Source organism: Nilaparvata lugens, chromosome 7 (genome assembly GCF_014356525.2).
Source record: "Nilaparvata lugens isolate BPH chromosome 7, ASM1435652v1, whole genome shotgun sequence".
NCBI classification, from domain to species: domain Eukaryota; kingdom Metazoa; phylum Arthropoda; class Insecta; order Hemiptera; family Delphacidae; genus Nilaparvata; species Nilaparvata lugens.
Genome location: NC_052510.1, coordinates 24,965,540 through 24,985,386, shown reverse-complemented (window position 1 = coordinate 24,985,386; position 19,847 = coordinate 24,965,540).

The window sequence follows — 19,847 nt, the reverse complement described above, 5'->3', positions numbered from 1 at the left end:
GGAAAGAGAAGGTGATAAAAAGATTGGGAAGAAATACACAATAAGTGGAGAATAATGAGGAAGAGGAGGAAGGGGATGAGTGAAATTTTTCAATTCTTCTAGCTCCTAGTCATGAAAGGAGTTAGTAAGGAGATAAAAACTATGGAGTGATTAGAAGGTTATGGATGAGACCTCGAGAAGATGAGTAAGAAAAGGAAAAAGGTGATAAGTAGAATTCTTCAAGTTTCTACTCAGTACGATTTCTGTAAGTGGAAAAAGTGAATAAAGCAAATATTTTTAAAGTCATACCACTTCATAATATCTCCAGTTCAGTGATCTTTCTACTTTCAATTCACTTGTGTAACAAGCCCCGTTCCACTTACAAGCATGAACATTTGTCTTATGAGTGCAACTTGTGTTTCCATCACATGATTTAATAATTGATACCAATGTGATCGTTTCGTTAAAATACTTCATAATACTCTGTGAAAGAAGACATTGGGATAAGTTGAACATTTCCAAGCACTAGAGCATAGAGGATTCATTAGATGATAATTATGTAACGGGTAAGTCTTATAATATTCAAATGATGCTCATAGTATTTTGTACATGATAATAAGTATTGAATCATCAATGTAAATTTTACAATCTCTAAATATAGTACCGATATGAGTAATACTACAAAATTATATGTCAGCTTAAGAAAGAAGCTTTCGATTCATACAACTAAATTCACACTGAAAATATCGTGAAAATTTAGCAGAGCAGCATCTCAAGTAGGCCTAAGTACGGCATAACACTATAATCGCAACCAACGAGTAATAGGAGCAGGCGTTGAGATCAGGTGCTGCTAGCTCCCAGAACGATGCCTCGTTAAGATTTAGGAAAGGGCTTCAGATAAGGTCGCTCATCCCTTCTGGAAAGAGTGGGCGCCTTTGTATAACAAGTACTCAACATATCCAGAGAGATGTCTTAATGGTTTAATTCGAGCACAACGCTTGTGGTGGTTCTCATATCTCAGTGAAGGGCAAAACTGTGGAGGGACACAGGGAATAGGAATTGCCGTCTTATCTGACAATATGAGTGTCATTGATTTGCATGCGAATTCGATACTTAAATGTTACCGTGAACCGTTATTTTGGAAGCTGCTCCTCATTCTGCACCTTGCACCTAATACTCAACAACCCTCCTCTGTCTCTCTTGTGCTATATCACTATCACTAACTTGTCCTTTCCTTCTACAGATTTTAAGACTTCACACTTAGAATTTTCAGTTATTCACATTGTTAGTTTTCCAATAAACTTTATTTGTGAGTCCTTTAAATTATATTTTATCTCAAGTATTTCTTTTTATTCTATCGCATTCGATTAATTTTTACAAGATCTGCAATTTCATACTTTGGAATAATTATTTTTTCCCCTGTAACATGATTTGTTTTTCTCTGTTCCAGATATCACCATGCGCAATATATTCCAATTCCAGCATTAATTTGGAAACTAAACCCCCCCCTCGGATATTCATCCACTGTTACCTCATTTGAAAGTGTAATCAATACAATAGAATAGAGCGATAAGAGAAATGACAATAGATTCAAAAAACAGGTAGGTGAGTATCTAGATCTGATAGACAGTAAAGAAGTACGAAACCATGAGAAAGAGTCCTACCTCGTGGAAATAAGATTCAATAATGAAATCTTTATTTTTCAACATCTCTATGGACTCACAGAATCTAATTTTATTCTCACAGATAAGGAAAATTGAATTGATTGACTTCACAAAGATATCGATGGAAATAGTTCTTTGAATAAATTCAGTTGAAATTGAAACATAACAGTTCAACTTATAAATAATACGATTCAAGATATAGGCTTTGCAGTATCAAATCCTCCTCCTAGATTGTGTTATGTGGAATTCATTTGAATAAGAGCATCATCATCTTGATCCTTGCCCTTTCCAAATAAATTCCTGAGTGGAAGATGAACATCTCCAATAACATATCTAGATCTGCGAGCAAATACAATGCAAATGTCAAGGCTTTACCAGAATACCGGTTTAATGCTGGGCTACTGATCTTATAAGAAAAATTTATCACCGTTGACACCATAAGACGTTGGCGTTTATCACTTGAAATTCCTCAAAAGAGACTGAGTTCTACAGCATTTAACCTATTCTGAATCCTACGCATTATACAAGTATCAATTGATGAGCCAAAATCGATTTCGTCTGATAAGTTTTCCATTGAACCTTTTCTTGTGATGCATGTGTGAGCTGGAAATCTTAGTACACCACATCTGATCCAGCGAGGATATCCAATAGATGAATCAATAAATAGCATGATAAAAACTGGTCCCAGTTTCTTGTTCTTCTGCATAGAATTCATTTAATTCCTTAGAATTTATTTCCTTCAACTGGGTATTTTTATTGAAATTCTCATACAATTTTTTTCTATAATTATTCCATATTTGATTCGTTCTGTTCATATTGAGTATAGACTGAAACCGTACTGTATAAATTTGAGGATCAAAAGTCCAACCTCAGCCTCGCATCAATCAATAATGATATACAGTAGAACGTCGATAATTCGGACGTCAAAAATCCGGACCGTCAATAATCCGGATTCGTCTCTGGCAAGAAATAAAATGTTCATACCTTCTGCCCTCGGCGCTAAGCTCCTTACTTTGGAGCGGGCGACGGGAGAATGGCGCGAAGCTAGGAGAAAGGGAGTGGTCGTCGAAGGTGGAGGTCTACCTACCAATAATTAAATACTGTATATGGAATTTTAAAAGCTTTGTTTCTTGAATAGTGCGTGTTGACCGTTTTTTTTTTTTTATGTAATTTCGATAATCCGGATGGGGTCCGGTCCCAATTAATCCGGATTATTGACGTTCAACTGTAATTCGTATCCTCGCTATTGTTATTCTAGAAGAGATTGAACTCTTTCAAAAGCACTAACTTACTACATCATGTTGACGAGATTTCTGATGAAAATATCGTAGGATATTTAATCAAAAACATTGACTGTAGAATGCCAATCTTCCCTGCACACAATGACTAATATATATATCACAATATATGGGCATTTCCCATTCATGGGAAAAATGCTTGTTATTTTATTTGAAGCATCGATATTTTATTAATGATTGTTAATTTCAGTTGTGATTTATTCACAAATTAAAAAAAATCTACTGCTTATTATTTTATTTGTAACATGAATGAATTTTCGGAAAAAAAGTTTTGGAATTTGCGGACCTGCGGAATCCGGTTCTCACAGATTCGAATACATCTCTCCATATCTTCTCTATTAAAACACCAGCTCAGCTCATAGTAAACAACCATTATAAAACATCTATTGGAAGCTTCACTCACCAAGATAAACCATGCAAAGTACGTGTAAATAATAAAGATATGACAGATATCCGTGATGGAAATATAAGGCGTAATTTTGTTCCAGCGCTGAAAGGTTTTGTGCCCAGTTGAAAGCATACAATTCGCTGGTAGCAGAGCAAATTGCACAGGCGACAACTCCCAGGTTGGTATCATGTCGTTAAGCGTGTAATAACACCGTTCTACTCATATTACTCATGTCTGTTTATTGAGGGCACTCACTGGGATGCGTTCAACACAACATTATGTACTAAAAGGAACACTTTTATACTAGAAAGAACCTAGTTGTAAACCAGACGATGACAGCCTGAGAGCTTTTATGTAGCGATTCTTCGAATGACACTCGCTGGCTTGGAAGGTGGTCTGTGAATGGGCAGCATATCGACCGAAACTTTCAAACTAAAACGTCCAGCAGATATCGAAACAGGAGTACTTTGCTTGCCATAATGACTGCAATCGATGGTCGGATTGTAGCGTTGTGGGATTTGTATCGTGGTGCATTAGCATCAATCAATCTTTTTGAGAGTTTGCGTATATCCTCGAAGATAGATAAATATCGTGAATAGGAGCATTTGGTACTGGAATAAAAATTCATTGTAGTTAGGCTACATAGAAACTTGTATTAGTTGCCTTCAAGTTCAATGGAGGTGATGATTCAACGACAGAAATTAGCTCATGTCCATTCAAATCAATAATATAAGTGATTGAATTAATAAATAATATGCATTTCAATCAGTAAATTGAATACGTTGATTTTCTAGTAGCAAATTATTTAATATTTTGAAGATATATATTATTTTTAAACTTCATCAAATGACAAAGCCGACTGAGAGTTGAAACTGAAAATTTCTGGTGATATTGCAACCCAATATAACCTATACACTCAAGTATATAGAAGATGTCATTGGGTATTACAGCGAGGCAAAAATTATGTTTCAGTCAATAAAAGCCATAAATAGTAATTCTATCAAGATATCAATAGTTCAATTAGATATATCCATAAATGAAGCTTATTTTAATCAAATTGTTACCTTTTCTGCAAAGATGCAGAAAATTATGTAAAACTCATGTGTCCCGGGAATTCTTGAAAAAGAGGCCTATGGTACTAAACCACTGTTCTTGGCTGTTAGAGATCTTCAAGCTGGTTTGAAATAGTAGAATTCACTATGAACAATATTCGTTAATCTGATGGAATTGTTTATTAAAATGCATGCATGTGAGTGCAACATGATACTACAGAGGGCATGTGAAAACGTCTGGAAAGATGGGTGGAGAAGGAAGATGACATTTTTCAAAGGGTCTTCGAAAATTATAGTCAGAGCAACCACAATGAGCCAAGTCAACACAATCATCAATCATCACGATTCACCATGGCTGCTGGGTTTATGGTATGGACCTTAAAGGTGTAGGTATGGGTATGGTATATGAAGGGTTTGCGTGAAGGTATGGTGGTGATATTATGATTGACAGACAGGCCTTCCGCACAATCAAGCATGGATTAGCATAATCGAAGATGCTCTTTCAACTTATGCAAATATTGTCTTTTTCGGCGGAGTCTGTACCTGTCTAGATAATTGCAGCGGGAATCAATCTTATGGATCAACCGCTGTTTCAATCATGAGTCGGTTGACGCATCTGACAATCATTTATCCGCCCATCATGCCAAAACATGTTTGATTTTCTTTTCCTTTCTATCCCATTGCTTATTCGATTCTTTTACAATAAATTTATCATTCACCTGTTGTTTTCCCGATTCATCCTCTACTTCCACTATAAATTTTTCTTCTTCTTTTTCTACACATCACTTCTTCCTTCCTTGCTTGTTATTTCTCTTTTTCGTTCTATTCTCTCCTTTTTTATTATTTTCTTTTCTCACGCTGAGTAGAGATCAAAAACAAAGGAATAGGCAAATGAATGTTTGAGATCAGATTGAAGTTGACCAGAAATGTCTGGAGATACAGTCATCTCACCGGCAGTCGAGGATGATGAGTTCGATTCCTTGGCCAGACGAATTTTTTTGTATGATTGTAATGTTTATGAAATTTTCTGTTTTCGATATTTTCAGTGCCGAATCCTTCTGTTCAATTAACTGGATTTGGATCTCATTTCAATGAGTGAGTTTGTCAAGGATTCAATTCGTACTACTTACTTGTTCATCTTGAAATCTCAAAAGTACAATTTCTCTCCTACCATTATAAATTATCTATAATTTGAACAAAAATATTTTACTAGCAGTAATGCAATGCTTTTTCAAGTTTCTGGTTGGAAACCAGAAATAATTCTTTCGAGTCATTTATGAACTGAGTGCATTATAATGTATAATAATGCACGGAGATCTATTTGACGCTATGAATGGTACTTCCCATCTATGTCTTTAATTCCAACAGCACAGAATTGACTATATCGAGTTAGCAGGTTTACTCCTGCAAAAGTAGCAATGCAAGTCACGTTACAGCTAAGTGCTGAAGTGAGTTTACACCAGGCGCTAACTGAATGCCAGTCACTCAACTCACTCAACACAACTCCCTCCTTCTCTGCTTCTGTTCTATGTGACTCGAATTGCACGACCGCTGGCTGACTGTGAGGAGACTCACAATTATTTCAAATTTCAATTCCTGACAAATTGTCTAATGATTTTCCAATTGACTCAATTAACAGTTGAAGTGTTAATCCCAAATTCATGTTCATCTTGAAATATTTATGAAATATCATGAATTATAAATATCATTGACCGAACGTAGTGAGGTCTATATTTAACTCGGATTTTCTTTTGTCTGTCTGTATGTAACGCGATTACGGCCAAACGCGTTGATAGAATTCGATGAGATTTGGCAGGAATATTCCTTTTTCAACTACGCGTCTATGTATACACAAGGTTTTTTGAAATTTTGCATTTTTAAGATAATATGAAAAGAAAAGGAATTCCTTCATACTCTGATATTACTATATTATCATCTACTTTGAAGATAGGATTAATCAGACTATAGAATTATTCATAATCAATCAGCTGACAAGTGGATTCATTGCATGCAGTACACAGATGTCTGGCCGTGTCTATTTCTATAAGGTAGGGTTTCAATATTTTTTATGATGCGTGCCCATCAGTATAAATATTCTCACATTTGAAAAACAAATTCAATAGGTGATCGAAAAAAAATAAAATAAAAATTATTAAATGAACTGAATAATGCTGAAAAAATATGATATTCTTGATTGAAAAAAAATTAAATAGTTCAGAAATATTTTTATCAGATGGAAAGATTATCACGGAACTGAATAAATTATCATATGGGATACAAATTCAAACGTGAACTGAGTTTATTAACATAAGTGAGTTTTTGATCTTGGAGAAAACAAATAACAGTTTTTAGGAGTAAATTATGATTCAACTGTGAATTGTGATTCAACTGAATCAACTAGAACAGATGACATCAGATACTGTCTTGTAGATGAGAAAACTGCGTGATGTCTACTGTTCACAGAATTACTAGTATCATATATCAGATATGATACTATCGATGAGATTTTCATTAAGTTCTTACTTGATGGTTTTCATACTGTCTTCTAAACTCTTTTTGCAATGAATGTGTGAGAATAATATGAATAATTCCAACAATCATTTCCAACTATTCTCCCTGTTCTAATCCACATTGATGTGAATAATTATACAAACGTATAATGAATTTATTTCCTTCAAAACAAATACATGCAAGAATTATCGCTTACAAAGTCAGATAAATAATATAGCTGACTATATCTGTATTTTTACAGAAACGGTAAGATACAGATATAAAGAGCTTGGCATCAGCTGATTAAAAGTGAATTGCTCATGTTCGCAGCGCGTAGATCTGTACGCACCTATATACGTTCACTGTACTAACAGTACAGTAATGATAGTTTATGAAAATTAACCTACTCAGCTCTATGGTCGCCCATGTACTGCAGTATACTGGATGTGGTTAGAAATCTACAAATTTGTCTCAGTTCGATTAACACATGAGAATGCTATTCGTTTTATTGTGATTTCAATTGAATACACAATGTGGGATTTGCATTTAGAGTGTTGTAAATTTCAGTCATTTACATGGAATATATTCAGTTCATTGACTCCAATATTTTTGTTTATCATACATGTAAGATAAGCTTCAATTTCGTTTTCATTTGTCTTCTTTATTTTATTATAATTGTCACCCAAAAAGTGGAATACTCTCATGATAATAATTGTAGTTGAGTAAAAGTGAGCTATTCTAAAATTTTTCATAGAATCCATATAATCTCCGCTCCATCAAAGAATGAATTGTTTTATTTAAAATTTATTATGATAGTCATGGAATAATTTCAGAAAAAAAATTATAATTTCATTTGCTCAAGTTTTTTCCCTCAAGACTATGTAGTTTTCAAGCAATGAGCATTGAAATTATTTCAGTTTAATTGTTGAGATTTCCCAATTTAATTATTGCCTGAAAATCACAAAATGTTCAGATAACGCATACATCGATTGATGTTAACATGTACAGCCCGCATAGTTGAGTACCAATAAAGTATCTGATTACTATCGAAACTCTCGCTATCGGAAATGCATTAGCTGATTCTCAAATGCTCATCAATCTGAAAATGCTATTCTAAAGTGTGAATTCTTGTTCGGTAAACGGTCTTGAACTTGCGGTTGCCTAACGAGCCGGAATTGTTTTGCATTTGAACCTTCTCTATTCACATGGATTGCGAATAAATTACATACATACTCCTAATCCACAAAATGTACATAGGTATGGTATCTATAGTATCCATAGAAATACAATCTACAATCACAGCTTGAAGCTGGTCCAATAGTTACCGGCACAGTAAATTAATTAGACTTAGTGCAAAGTTGTGGAGATTTGACAAGCAGTCATCAACAACCCCTGAAAGAGCAGATCCAGACAACCCCTTCTGGGTCTTCTGTTAACTCTATATACAATTCCTACGACCTCTTCTGACACCAGTCTTTGTTTCCTAGCGTTTTATTTGACAAATTATGGTTCAAATGTTATCGTGTTGATGGTTTTATCTGAAAGGATGATTAGAATCATTGTGGCCTCTGAATAGAGAGTACAAGTTTACAAATAATTTTTTCGTAACAAAGCGTACCGAAGTTTAACGAGTCTCATCGGTTGAGTTAAGGGTAATTTATGCTTACACTTATACAAGTATGAAATAGTTAATACTAAATTATTTTTAATTAATCATTATCATTTAAAATATTATTAATCATGATTATTTTATTTATCATTATTTAATAGAAATTTAAAGAATTCATTTCAGCTATTCAGAGTATTTTGAGATAGAGAGTTTGAAGTAAAGAGTTTGGAGACTTGATCGAAAAGCATGAATCAATACTTCAATAGAAGAGATATATAGCTTTCAGTTATGTACGAGATATCTATTGAATATGTCTTGCTCTTGATGTTTTTGAGCATTGTGAGAATGTTTCTTATGAGCATTCTCTACAAGTGGATGTTTGTGTTTTCTTTCTTTGTGTTTTTTTGTTTTGTTGGCAAGTAGGAAGCAGCGCTTTGTTTACAAACAGTGCACCCTGAATTCGGTCAAAGGACTCGGCCGCAAGCCAAATGGACCACATATTAAAATAAAATGATTTCTTCATTCACACAGAGACCAATGCAAACAAAAACAATAACACGTCATAACAAAAAAAATCAAAACAAATTATATGGAGATAGAGGAGGTGTTATGAGGTGGGTTTCGGACAGGAATCATAAAAGGAAAGATAAAAGATTTATATGCTGGAATACATATCCCAGAATCCCAAGATTATTCGAAATTAGCACTATAGGTTAAGGATGAGATAAGCCATTGGAAATATTCCCATTGTTGCCGCCCAGCATAATAATTGAAAAATGATATTTTAAAATCATAGAGCATAGTAAAACACTGAAAAAGTGTTTTATCAACATTTAGAGAAGTAAATTCCATGTCATATCCTAATTAATGAATGATCTCTCTTATTTATGAGGCTTTTTTATTAAGCTCTTCTCTATCAAATTCAAGTCCGTTATTCTAATTTCAATGTGTTCAATTACGAGGTACAGTATAGAGCTAGGACAATATTCTTCATCAAAGATTATAATTAATAACAGGATGTTTGCATTCTATACACTCTGTTTTCAGCATAGTTAGAAGGCATTAGTTTAGAAGGCATAGTTAGAAGGCATAGTTGGAAGTCAGCATTAGTTTATTCACATGAGATAATTATCTCAAGGCTATTATCTCAATGTCTATTCCACATTCATGCAATGTGTCAATAATTATTGATATCGTGCTAATTGATATGAGTTTTTAAAGTTTGACTGATACATCATTATTTTCCAAGCACACCAATATAACTCCAAAGATGAGAGACTATCAACATGGAGATTCTATAGTATTAAATAACTTTCAATGAATATCTCATGTGAATACTAATAACATTGAGTGCATGAAGTGTATTCATACAATGTATGATTTATGACTTTAGTTCATGATATTATGATTCAAATTAAGTAGACCGGTGCGATCGATGTTATGAATGGAGTTTGTTACATAATTCGTGTTCTGATAATCTCGATTCAACAGTACCTACCGTATGTTTGATGGTTACAGAATCTCGATCATTAATCGTATCGTTTGGTGCATCGCTCTTCTGGTTCAAATTGCTCCTGCTAGGTGACTTACTTGAAAGGTCACCCTAGTTCTCAATCTGAATCTGAAATTCCTGGGTGCCTTCAAATTTAGACTCCGTCCAAAGAAGGACAACGATCATCGTTTAACCAGAGTAATATATGAACCACATATGTTTAGCCTTAGGCCATGAGAAGAGGAACTCCGCCTTCTATTCTCATTGGAGAAAAGTTAATTTATACTCAATATTTTGGAATATTCCTCTTTATGTTGGAGTTTTCCTGAGGAAAACTAGCAATATTCTACTGAATAATACATAATAGTCATTTTCTCTTGGAAGATGAGACAGCAATAATAATTAATTCTTTTGGATTTTTCCTGAAGATAATTCTATCGCAATATTCCCACTGTCTGAGGGACTATATATCCAATATCAGGAATGAAGATATAAATCTAAGTACCCTTTTGAATTATTTTGACACATGTTTCGGCTACTAATGCCATTTTCAAGTGAAAATACCGAAACATGTCGTGACAAAATAATTCAAAAGGGTACTCAGATTTATATTTTCATTCATATTAAAAGAAACCCTAAATAAAAAAGACAAGTTAATATTAGTTCTGATTCTGTCAATTGCAGACTACATGAAGGTTTGCAGTGGTCCATTTGAAAAATACAACAAGGCATAATATGTTAACAGTTCAGGAAATTCGGAGATTGATAGTACACTGAAAGTCATGTTTGGCCATTATATATTTAGAAGAATAACGTTTTCATTTATTTTATATTCAGATATGTTTCGGATTGGTTTTAGAGAATATGCCTTGTCAAATCAATAAAAAACTATATACGTTATACGGTAGGCATAATGGAAGCTGTGGACAATAACTTATCATTTTGTAATGAATAATAACTTATACACTTTATAATACAGATGGTATATTATCCATGAAATGGACTGTGATTGTAACTCTTGATCAATATTTGATAAAGGAAATATGTAGTTGAGACTTCTCAAACCCAGTTTTAATTGAAATACTGTCGAATTTTGTGAGTCAAAAATCTCTTTTTCATCTGCATTCTTACCACGAATCAGTCCAAAGCCGTGCTTTATGTGCATATTTCTCAAAATTAAATCAGAGCATAATAACCAATTTTATAGAAATCATGTTAACGGAAACAATTCGTGATAGGAGTATGGAATACTGAATTGAATTATGATTCATTCTCTCAATGCACTTGGCAAAAACATTTGAAGATATACCTGTATCTTCTACATTACAAAAGTCTACTACATTAGAATCAGTTTAAAAGTTCTGCCAAGGAATAGAGATGAATATTTTAGGCTCATTTGTTCAACATTTCCAGATCAGCCTCACAGGGTCGAAATTCCAGTGCCTAAAATAGATGATTACCTCCAGCGTTGGTTGTCATCTTCTCTCACACAGTGGGGATTGGCTACACTCTTTTTACGACTCGTAAAACTATTCCTCCTTATTCTCTCGCTCTTTTCGACACTTTTACCAACTTCATTACTCTCTCTCTTTCTCTCTTTTTATCGCTCTTTACACTCCCACCAATTGAGCAAGCCCTGCAAATCACCCCACAAACGCACGTGTACAAGCACAAGCCACCAAAGAAGTGAACGTCAAAAAAGTTGTGGGAATAAGAAAGATTCAATAAAAATTCGACACTTCACATTTACATGAGCTGACTTTCTCATTTTTGACTTCACTCAAAAGAGCGTAACTTCTCTTCTCTTAAAATTGCAATGTGAAATTTGAGGATTCAGAAATTGTCTGATGATTATTTATTTTACTTAGGGAGATAAAGACATTGATGCGCAGCAAATAAGGGGAAAGCTGGATTTTCGCAGGGTGTTAGTATACATTCGAGAATGTGGGATCGAGAAAGGTTCACGTTTTGATCAAATTTTAAATTGATTATGTATTTGTAAACAGACTGATGTTATTGATTGTAAAATTATCTGGAAGTAACAGTGGTTGAGGTAGCAGTAATCCGGCTAAAAATTTCGAGTAAGCCCTACACTGAGTACAAGGCAGTACACTGAGTATTTTTGCCACTTAATTCAAATTGTGTTTGGAATAATTTTTCATTAATAAAATTCAATAATAAGTGTTTTCAACATTTCAATTTCGAGTTGGAATGGAACAAAAATATTATCCAGTACATTACCCTCCTATATTTTATTGGTGCATAACAATGTTGGCTTTCGTGGCTTTCATTAGTGAAAATGGCTCGCATGGGCTGAAACATGTTCTTCATCAATAAATTATAAAGGGTATTGGATGGAATTTTCATTCTATTTCAACTTGGAATTGAATTTTTCTAATAATTATAAAAGTAAATTCCATAGATTGGAAATTATTCATAGAAAGGATAGCAATACCGGTTTATGTTGATCAAATACTGCCATTATTACCTTGACCTCACCATAAGCAGATTGCGCTACTTTGAGAGTAGCATTCTTCCTGAGGGAAAAGTAATTTGGTCGTAGTACACACATAGAACTTATTTTTTTCAAATGAATATAACATATTTCACGAAGAAAAGAGTCTATGTATCGGAAAAATAAATACTGATATATTTTTCTTCGTCCATCTTCCATCTAAGTTTTGGAATATGTCCTGCCTTTGCATTCGAATCTTCGCATTCAATGAATATTTAAAATACTCCTTACCATCGTCAATTATTTCGTTTCTACGAATGGTGTCGATACTACTTTATTATCATCATAATACACATTATCTGTTTACGACTTTTGAGGAAAGTCTCAATATTTTCTCAATAATCCCGTAATAGACCAGCTTATCCAGCAATGAATAATCATTCTATACACATTAATATATTATTATTATTCATTCATTTACTTATTTCATTTTTTTAATTCATTGAATTCAGAAAACATGAAATTAACGTCATTGCATACGACGTCAAAATTTCCTTTGGTTATCGTTGAATGGATTCTTAAGCAATTGGTATTATGGCATAGATTAGTATCATAGATAGTATTAGAAGATATCCCTTGGTGCCAAAGTATAGGTCCTTTATGTTTCAACTTTCAAGCCAATTTTCTGTTAACTCAAGTTGACTACTGTCTATTATTAATGTTTTGGCCGGGTGAAAGTGTAAGAACGGTACAGTATGACAGACTACCAGCATCACATAGCTACACAAAAAATAAGTTCGTTCTAGAACTATCAGCTTGAGTTAACATTGAAAATTTGAACATAACTCCATATACCATGAGATATCTTGTTAGATTATCTTTACTCTTTTATTATGCTCAAAGCTCATGAAAAGAATCCAATATAAAGCGCATTGCAGATTATTAACAATAATTGCAAATCCACATTTTCAGTTGTTTTTAAATTCAAAATTTGTCTATTCCTTTTTTCCAACTTTACCTAAATTTGGGATATAAGACGTTTTGGGCATGATTCTGTTGTGCTATTTAAAAATATATTATTGTAGAATAATGGAATAAGTGAAAAAACATCAACAGTAATACGGTAGGATGTAGGAGCGAGGACATCTAAACTCTAAAACCTTTCAACCATTGTTATATGGCTTAAGCTTTTCAGTTCAATGAAGATTATAAATCACATCAAAGCTTCGTCTTTTCCCCATTTGGAACCGATATTATGTGCTGAATATTGATGAGAAAAGAAGAGACCTTATAAATGTATTCATGATTTGGTCTCTGGAGACAACTTAGTCAACTGGCTTCCTTTTAAGATAAAGTAATTTTTGTTGGTTTTTTGCAAAGCTGTAGCAGATATGAATGACCCAGTCTTTGAGTTAGAATAAGAACAATAGTCTACGTATTTGAAAAACATGTATCAAGGTTTTGGATGCAATTGAATTTCCATATTTTGAGTTCTTAATCGTTCGAATATCAAAAATATGAATTTCCATATTTTGAGTTCTTAATCGTTGCACCATTATTGCATTATGGATTTGATTTCCATTCTACCTGACATCTATTGTAAAGAAATGAACGAATCTCAAATCAAATCAAATTTATTCTCTTCAACACTTTACAAAATTTATGTATATTGCACAGCACAACAGTAAATACAGTACTACTACAACATAACATAAAATTCATAAGCATAGCATAATAAAGACTATAGTAACAATAGTAACAATTTGTTGTTCTGTACAAAATAAAGAATATGACAGTAATGAGAAATACCCTTACATAGGCTATTGCCTGTGAGTAAGGGTGAATCTGGATTGAAATGATTCAGATGAAACTTGTATGAGAACTTAACAGGTAAGGATAGTAAAGAAATAAAGAGATTTGAAATTTAGTTTATCTTATTGAAAAATAGAATTTACCGGAGCTTGAGAACGTCCACTAGTTAGAAGCCTACTTGCTGCATCTAGAATAAGTTGGGTATAAAACTCTTTAACCTATAAACTGAGCTAATAATATTTTCGGTTCCATCCCTACCTATTTCGTTTAGCCAAAGATTCACAATTTTTTGTACACTACCAAAGATTCTGCATCAAATTCTCTGAGTTTGTTGGGAATATTCCTGAAAAGCATATGAACTATGTAATAAATGTTTGTAGATGAATATGTTTTGTTAATTCTAAGTGTTATTATTCCTGAAATTGTAGCTGTTCGGGTGGGATATGTGTGGGTATTTCTGATGAAAATATCAGTATGGTGCTTATACATATAAATTAGTGCATTTTTCACAAATAATTGCCTGATATCCAAAACATTGAAGTCTATATACATCTATATCTCATCTCATCTCAACAAGCACTATAGTATATGAGCTCATGTGGATATCCTGTGAGAAATTGATTTTAACTTGATAAATATTATGATTTTATTTATATATTTCGGATCGAATTCCGTAAAATCTCAAATAATTTGGTTGGATAGCATGTTATCTATCTTTTTGTGATTGGTGTTTTAATTTTATAATTTTTCTATCATTATTCAATAAATCATTTCCTTCCATTTTTGGTTTTACACAGACATTCTTACTCTCTTCATTCTTTCTTCTTTTTTCTTTTATTTTTATCTATTATTATTCATTCAATTTTGTTTAATGATTATTCTTATAATCAATTATTATTGTTTACTATTACTTTAGTGATCATTTGTAGATTCAAGATTCAAGATTTCTTTATTGCAGAAAACATTTATACAAATGCATAGCATCGTCATAGATTAAACATGGCAAATAAAAGTATTCAGGCTACATTCAAAGAAATAAAAATACAAACACAAGCATACAAACATCAAACAAAATACCCTCAAATTATAAACTCCTCTTTTCTATATGGACATATTTCTATTAACATCTTTTTATGGCTCTTTTAAAGTTACCAACTTCTAGCTCTTTTAAATGTGCAGGAAGCTTATTAAAAGCTCTTATACCGAACTCCTTAAAACAGTTCAATGTATTTGCATAATTGCACTGGTTCACTCTAAGCAATTCAGAATTTCTAGTGTAATGGTTGGGAACGTTGCTATTTACAGAAATACTTGCTAAATTAATTTTTACATACATAAGACATTCAAGAATGTAAATAGCTGGTACTGTCAATATCTTGAATTTTTTAAATAAATCTACACAGTGAAAACGACTATTCACATTAGCAATGACCCTTACTGCTCGTTTCTGTAACACAAAACGTTTATTTACATTCGTATCATTACCCCAGGCAAGAACACCATAATACAAATGGGAATGAAGATAAGCAAAATACACTGAAATTAAAACACTCTTATCAACAATGAACTTTAATCTATTTAACATAAAAATTCCCTTCGACAGTTTGCCACATAATATTTTGATGTGTATTTTTCTATATTGATTGTATATTTCTTTCATTTTTTATCTCCTTGTATTTCAAATTGTATGATGTGTTGAAAACATTGTAACGTGTGGAGGAGGCAAAATGGGTTTCAGTCTATTGGCTCCATTAATAAAAAAATATTTATCATTATTATATCTGAAAAGAATCTTTCCCATCCTGGCAATGAAGGTTCTTGTTGGTTTTATCATTATTATTAACAATAAGCTTACTTTCACAAATTTAAAGGAAATATATACTTAGGAATACAATTTTAATTAGATAGAGCCGGCCAGCTCCAGTGTGGTATCGTATAAACCATCGCAATTTTCTATCTAATCTGCCGGTTCGAATCCTACCCGAGGTATTGTCGTTCATCATCTCATTCAATCACCAACAGACAAACAAGCTTATGTAAGAATCATCCACAATAAAATTAACTCATCAAAAACACTCTACATTTCTCTATGGAGGTAGTGCGAGTACCATTCAACTCACTGGCAAGGCTTCCAAGGAATATGTTTGTGAACACATTTTGAGGTACGTTAGTCACTATACATAAACAATAAGAGTTTCTAATTTTTAGTCTGTTCATTCTGTATTCAAGCTTTTAACGAGCTTCGGACAAAGCTCAGATTAAATAAATTATTTCTAGATAATTTGAGACAATAATTAAAGATATTTAGTGATACTGTGGTACTAAATTGTGGAAAACTACAACAAATTATTTGTATGCAGCTGCTTTCACAACATGTAAATTTGACATGCGGCCGTTATTTGAATAGACTAGTAGTAAACTGTGATAGCCCATGTTTTACAAGTATTGCAACTCCAAGTTTTGATAAGATGATGATGGGGAAAAATATCTCTAGTCGGAAAAATAATAAATGATTCATGTACAGTTATCTAAATGTGGATTGTAGTTGAATATCTGAGAAGATGTTCAACTTAAATTTTTGTGCTAACGATAAAACTCTTTATTACTGACTTACAAGTTGTTCTAAGATTTACAAATTGATTTTATAACGCATTATGCCCTCACATTTCACAGTAAACATGTTCAGTATTTTAGTATACCAATAATATTTACTATGAGCATTATTACTGGTTTCATCGTGATGTTGTTAGCATATAGCACAGATTGGTTTGCATTTCCGTGGGCTGATTGGATTTTATGTGATTTGATCAACAAATTGGCTCAACATGTCGAGTGCCTGACATTTCCATCTCAATAAACGATTCATGTTGACTTTTTAGCAAATATTGCATTGAAAATAAAAAATGTAGAGAAACAAGACCACTTTATTCATCGGTCATCAAGGTCTTCCAGTGGTGCTTCACTTGAACGAATCCGTTTCATGTTGGTGATGTCTCGCTAACTTCTGGACGCGGACTCTCTTCAGCCAACAAGTTTGAATGATGCGTTCAGTCTGGTTCTGAATCGCCCTCTCTCTTTCACATTCGGTTATCATAAAACTTTGTGTTTCTTCTCCCTCATCCAGTTCACATTTGTCATCAGTAATGTGTGGATGCCTTATTTAGCCGCATTAGTTATTAACGGACCAAGATGATAGATGCATAATTCTCTACTCAACTGCAAGGTCGTTTTTGATGTATTGAGTTCACCTGGTCATCATCAACCACACAGTTAACTAGATTATCGGTTTTTTTATTTCATTTTATAATTTTATGAAACGGGAGTTGGATAAACTTGTTTATCGAATTAGTCGAGAAGCTAATGGAATCATGTAAGAACAAGACAATTATGTTTATAAAGGATTAACAACGATAAAAAGAAAATCTTGTTATAATGTATCCGATTTCAAGGAGGAACTTCCACTTTAGTTGTTCAAGAATCTCTTTTATTGAAGACTGGCAGTAACCCGTGCTCCGCAAGGGTCTAATTAATAACTTGCAAACTGAAAACTTGACATAATAGAATCTTGAAGAATTGAAAATAGTCCTATAACCATCCTTGGTAAATTATTGGGATATTTATGCAAAAGTTCAAGTTAATCAGTCTAGTAGTTCAGACGTGATGATGCATCATTCGTGAATTTCCTATTCCATACATGTATAATCCAGTTTTTTACTTTATTATATCATACATTACATGGTAAGAAGCATTATTCTCCAAGCCTCTTTGTATATGTCACATTGGGGTTCCATTGTATTGAAGAGGGAAAGTTTCAATTATTCAATTCAATTGAATCTATTGAATCACAAAACACAAAAATACAATAAAAAAGAACAATAAACAATGAAACAGTAACAAAAATATAACACAATAAGGAATAAAACAAAATTACCAAAATGATGTGGTATACTGGAAAAAAGAGGGGAAAATACCTTACCAACTACTATGGTTCTCCATGTAATAAGCAGGTAAGGTATAACAGAGAGGGAGAAAGAGTGTCAGGGAAGTGAAAGGAGGTAGTAGGTGGGAGGTATTTGGCATCATAATAATGCCAAATATATACTGATAGGCAGGGCTGAGCGCTGAGGGAAAGAATGATAATATTGAGGGATGAGGGATGTGAAATATTGATCCAGGTAGTTGTAACGGTTACAATAGTTCAAAGATTGAAAATATAATTGCTTTTTATCCAATATTGAATTTCTGCTTTATCCTCTTTTTAATTTTGGTATTGTTAAGATGATCATCCGATATTGGAAAATTATTTATTATGAAATAATATCGCAAATGGACTATTTCAATACGTCTATCTTCAGAACACGAAGTTTATTTAAAATTCACGTATCAGATTTATATTTATAATAATTGGATGTCAATCATCAATCCCATAAAATAAGCTAAACTTGAGCAAGGACACAAAAGAAAAGGTATAAATCTAATATAAATTATCTACAGCAGGAGTAATGAAGCAACAGATGGAGCAGAATGGACAGATTTGAATAGAGCACTCATGTGTCTTAGCAGAGAGAGAGACTTACCGGGAGAATCACCAATTTACCGGGTCCAATCTCAAACTAAATGACTTGACATGAACCAAATATTCATCTGATGATACAGTTTTTGTTGAAATCGTTTCGATGGGATTGATTTTTCATTTTCCTTGAAAAAAGAACAAGACAGTATCACAATAGTTCATATCATCCCAATCCTAGGTTTATCCTTTGGTTTATTTGTAACAATTTCTTACCATTTGAATACTCATATTCAAATTCTATGAATCAATTCACACTTGAGATAACAAGAAACTTTATTTACGACCAGCAGGTAATCCGTGATCCGCAAGGGTCTAATGTCGGTGGGGAAAATCATGCCATTCTTTGCCGTTATCACTAAGTCAAGTTATCACTATGTAATGGTCTGGTCGGAAACGAGGTTATTTTTATAGAGTCGTAGATCATAGTCACATTATCCATATTATAAAGGAAGGAAATCGCTCATATAGGCCTATGCACGAAATAGGAAATTCACGATCGACGCAACATCACTAATAAAATAACAATTAACTTGCAATTTTACAGAAGGATTCTGAATCTACCGAGGGTCGTTATAGAGCTACTTCCATTTCTATCAATCAACCGATTGACGATTAAAGCCCAACCAAACAGAGCTTTCTCCAAGTGATTCCATAGTTTAGTTGGTAGCACGCGCAACTCTTGAATGGAACGTTGAGGGTTCGAGACCAATGAACCTCATTTTTTCGCTGAGAATTTTCAACACGAATCCACTTAACTCTGACAAAATAATAAATAATAATTCTTTTTTTTTATGTTCCCTGGACATGAAAAGATTGAAATTTACAACACAAAATTTCCCACAGTGCAAAGCAGGGGTTACCTGCTAGTATTATATAAAGTAAGGATGGTTTAGTGGCGATGGATTTGTCATATTTAATTGACAAAATTGATAAAATTGAGACAGAAATTACTGAGATATTGCATTTATTCAAGTGCTGGTGAATTGAATTGATGATAATTATTAAACAAACATTCACAGCATTTAATTTGTAATT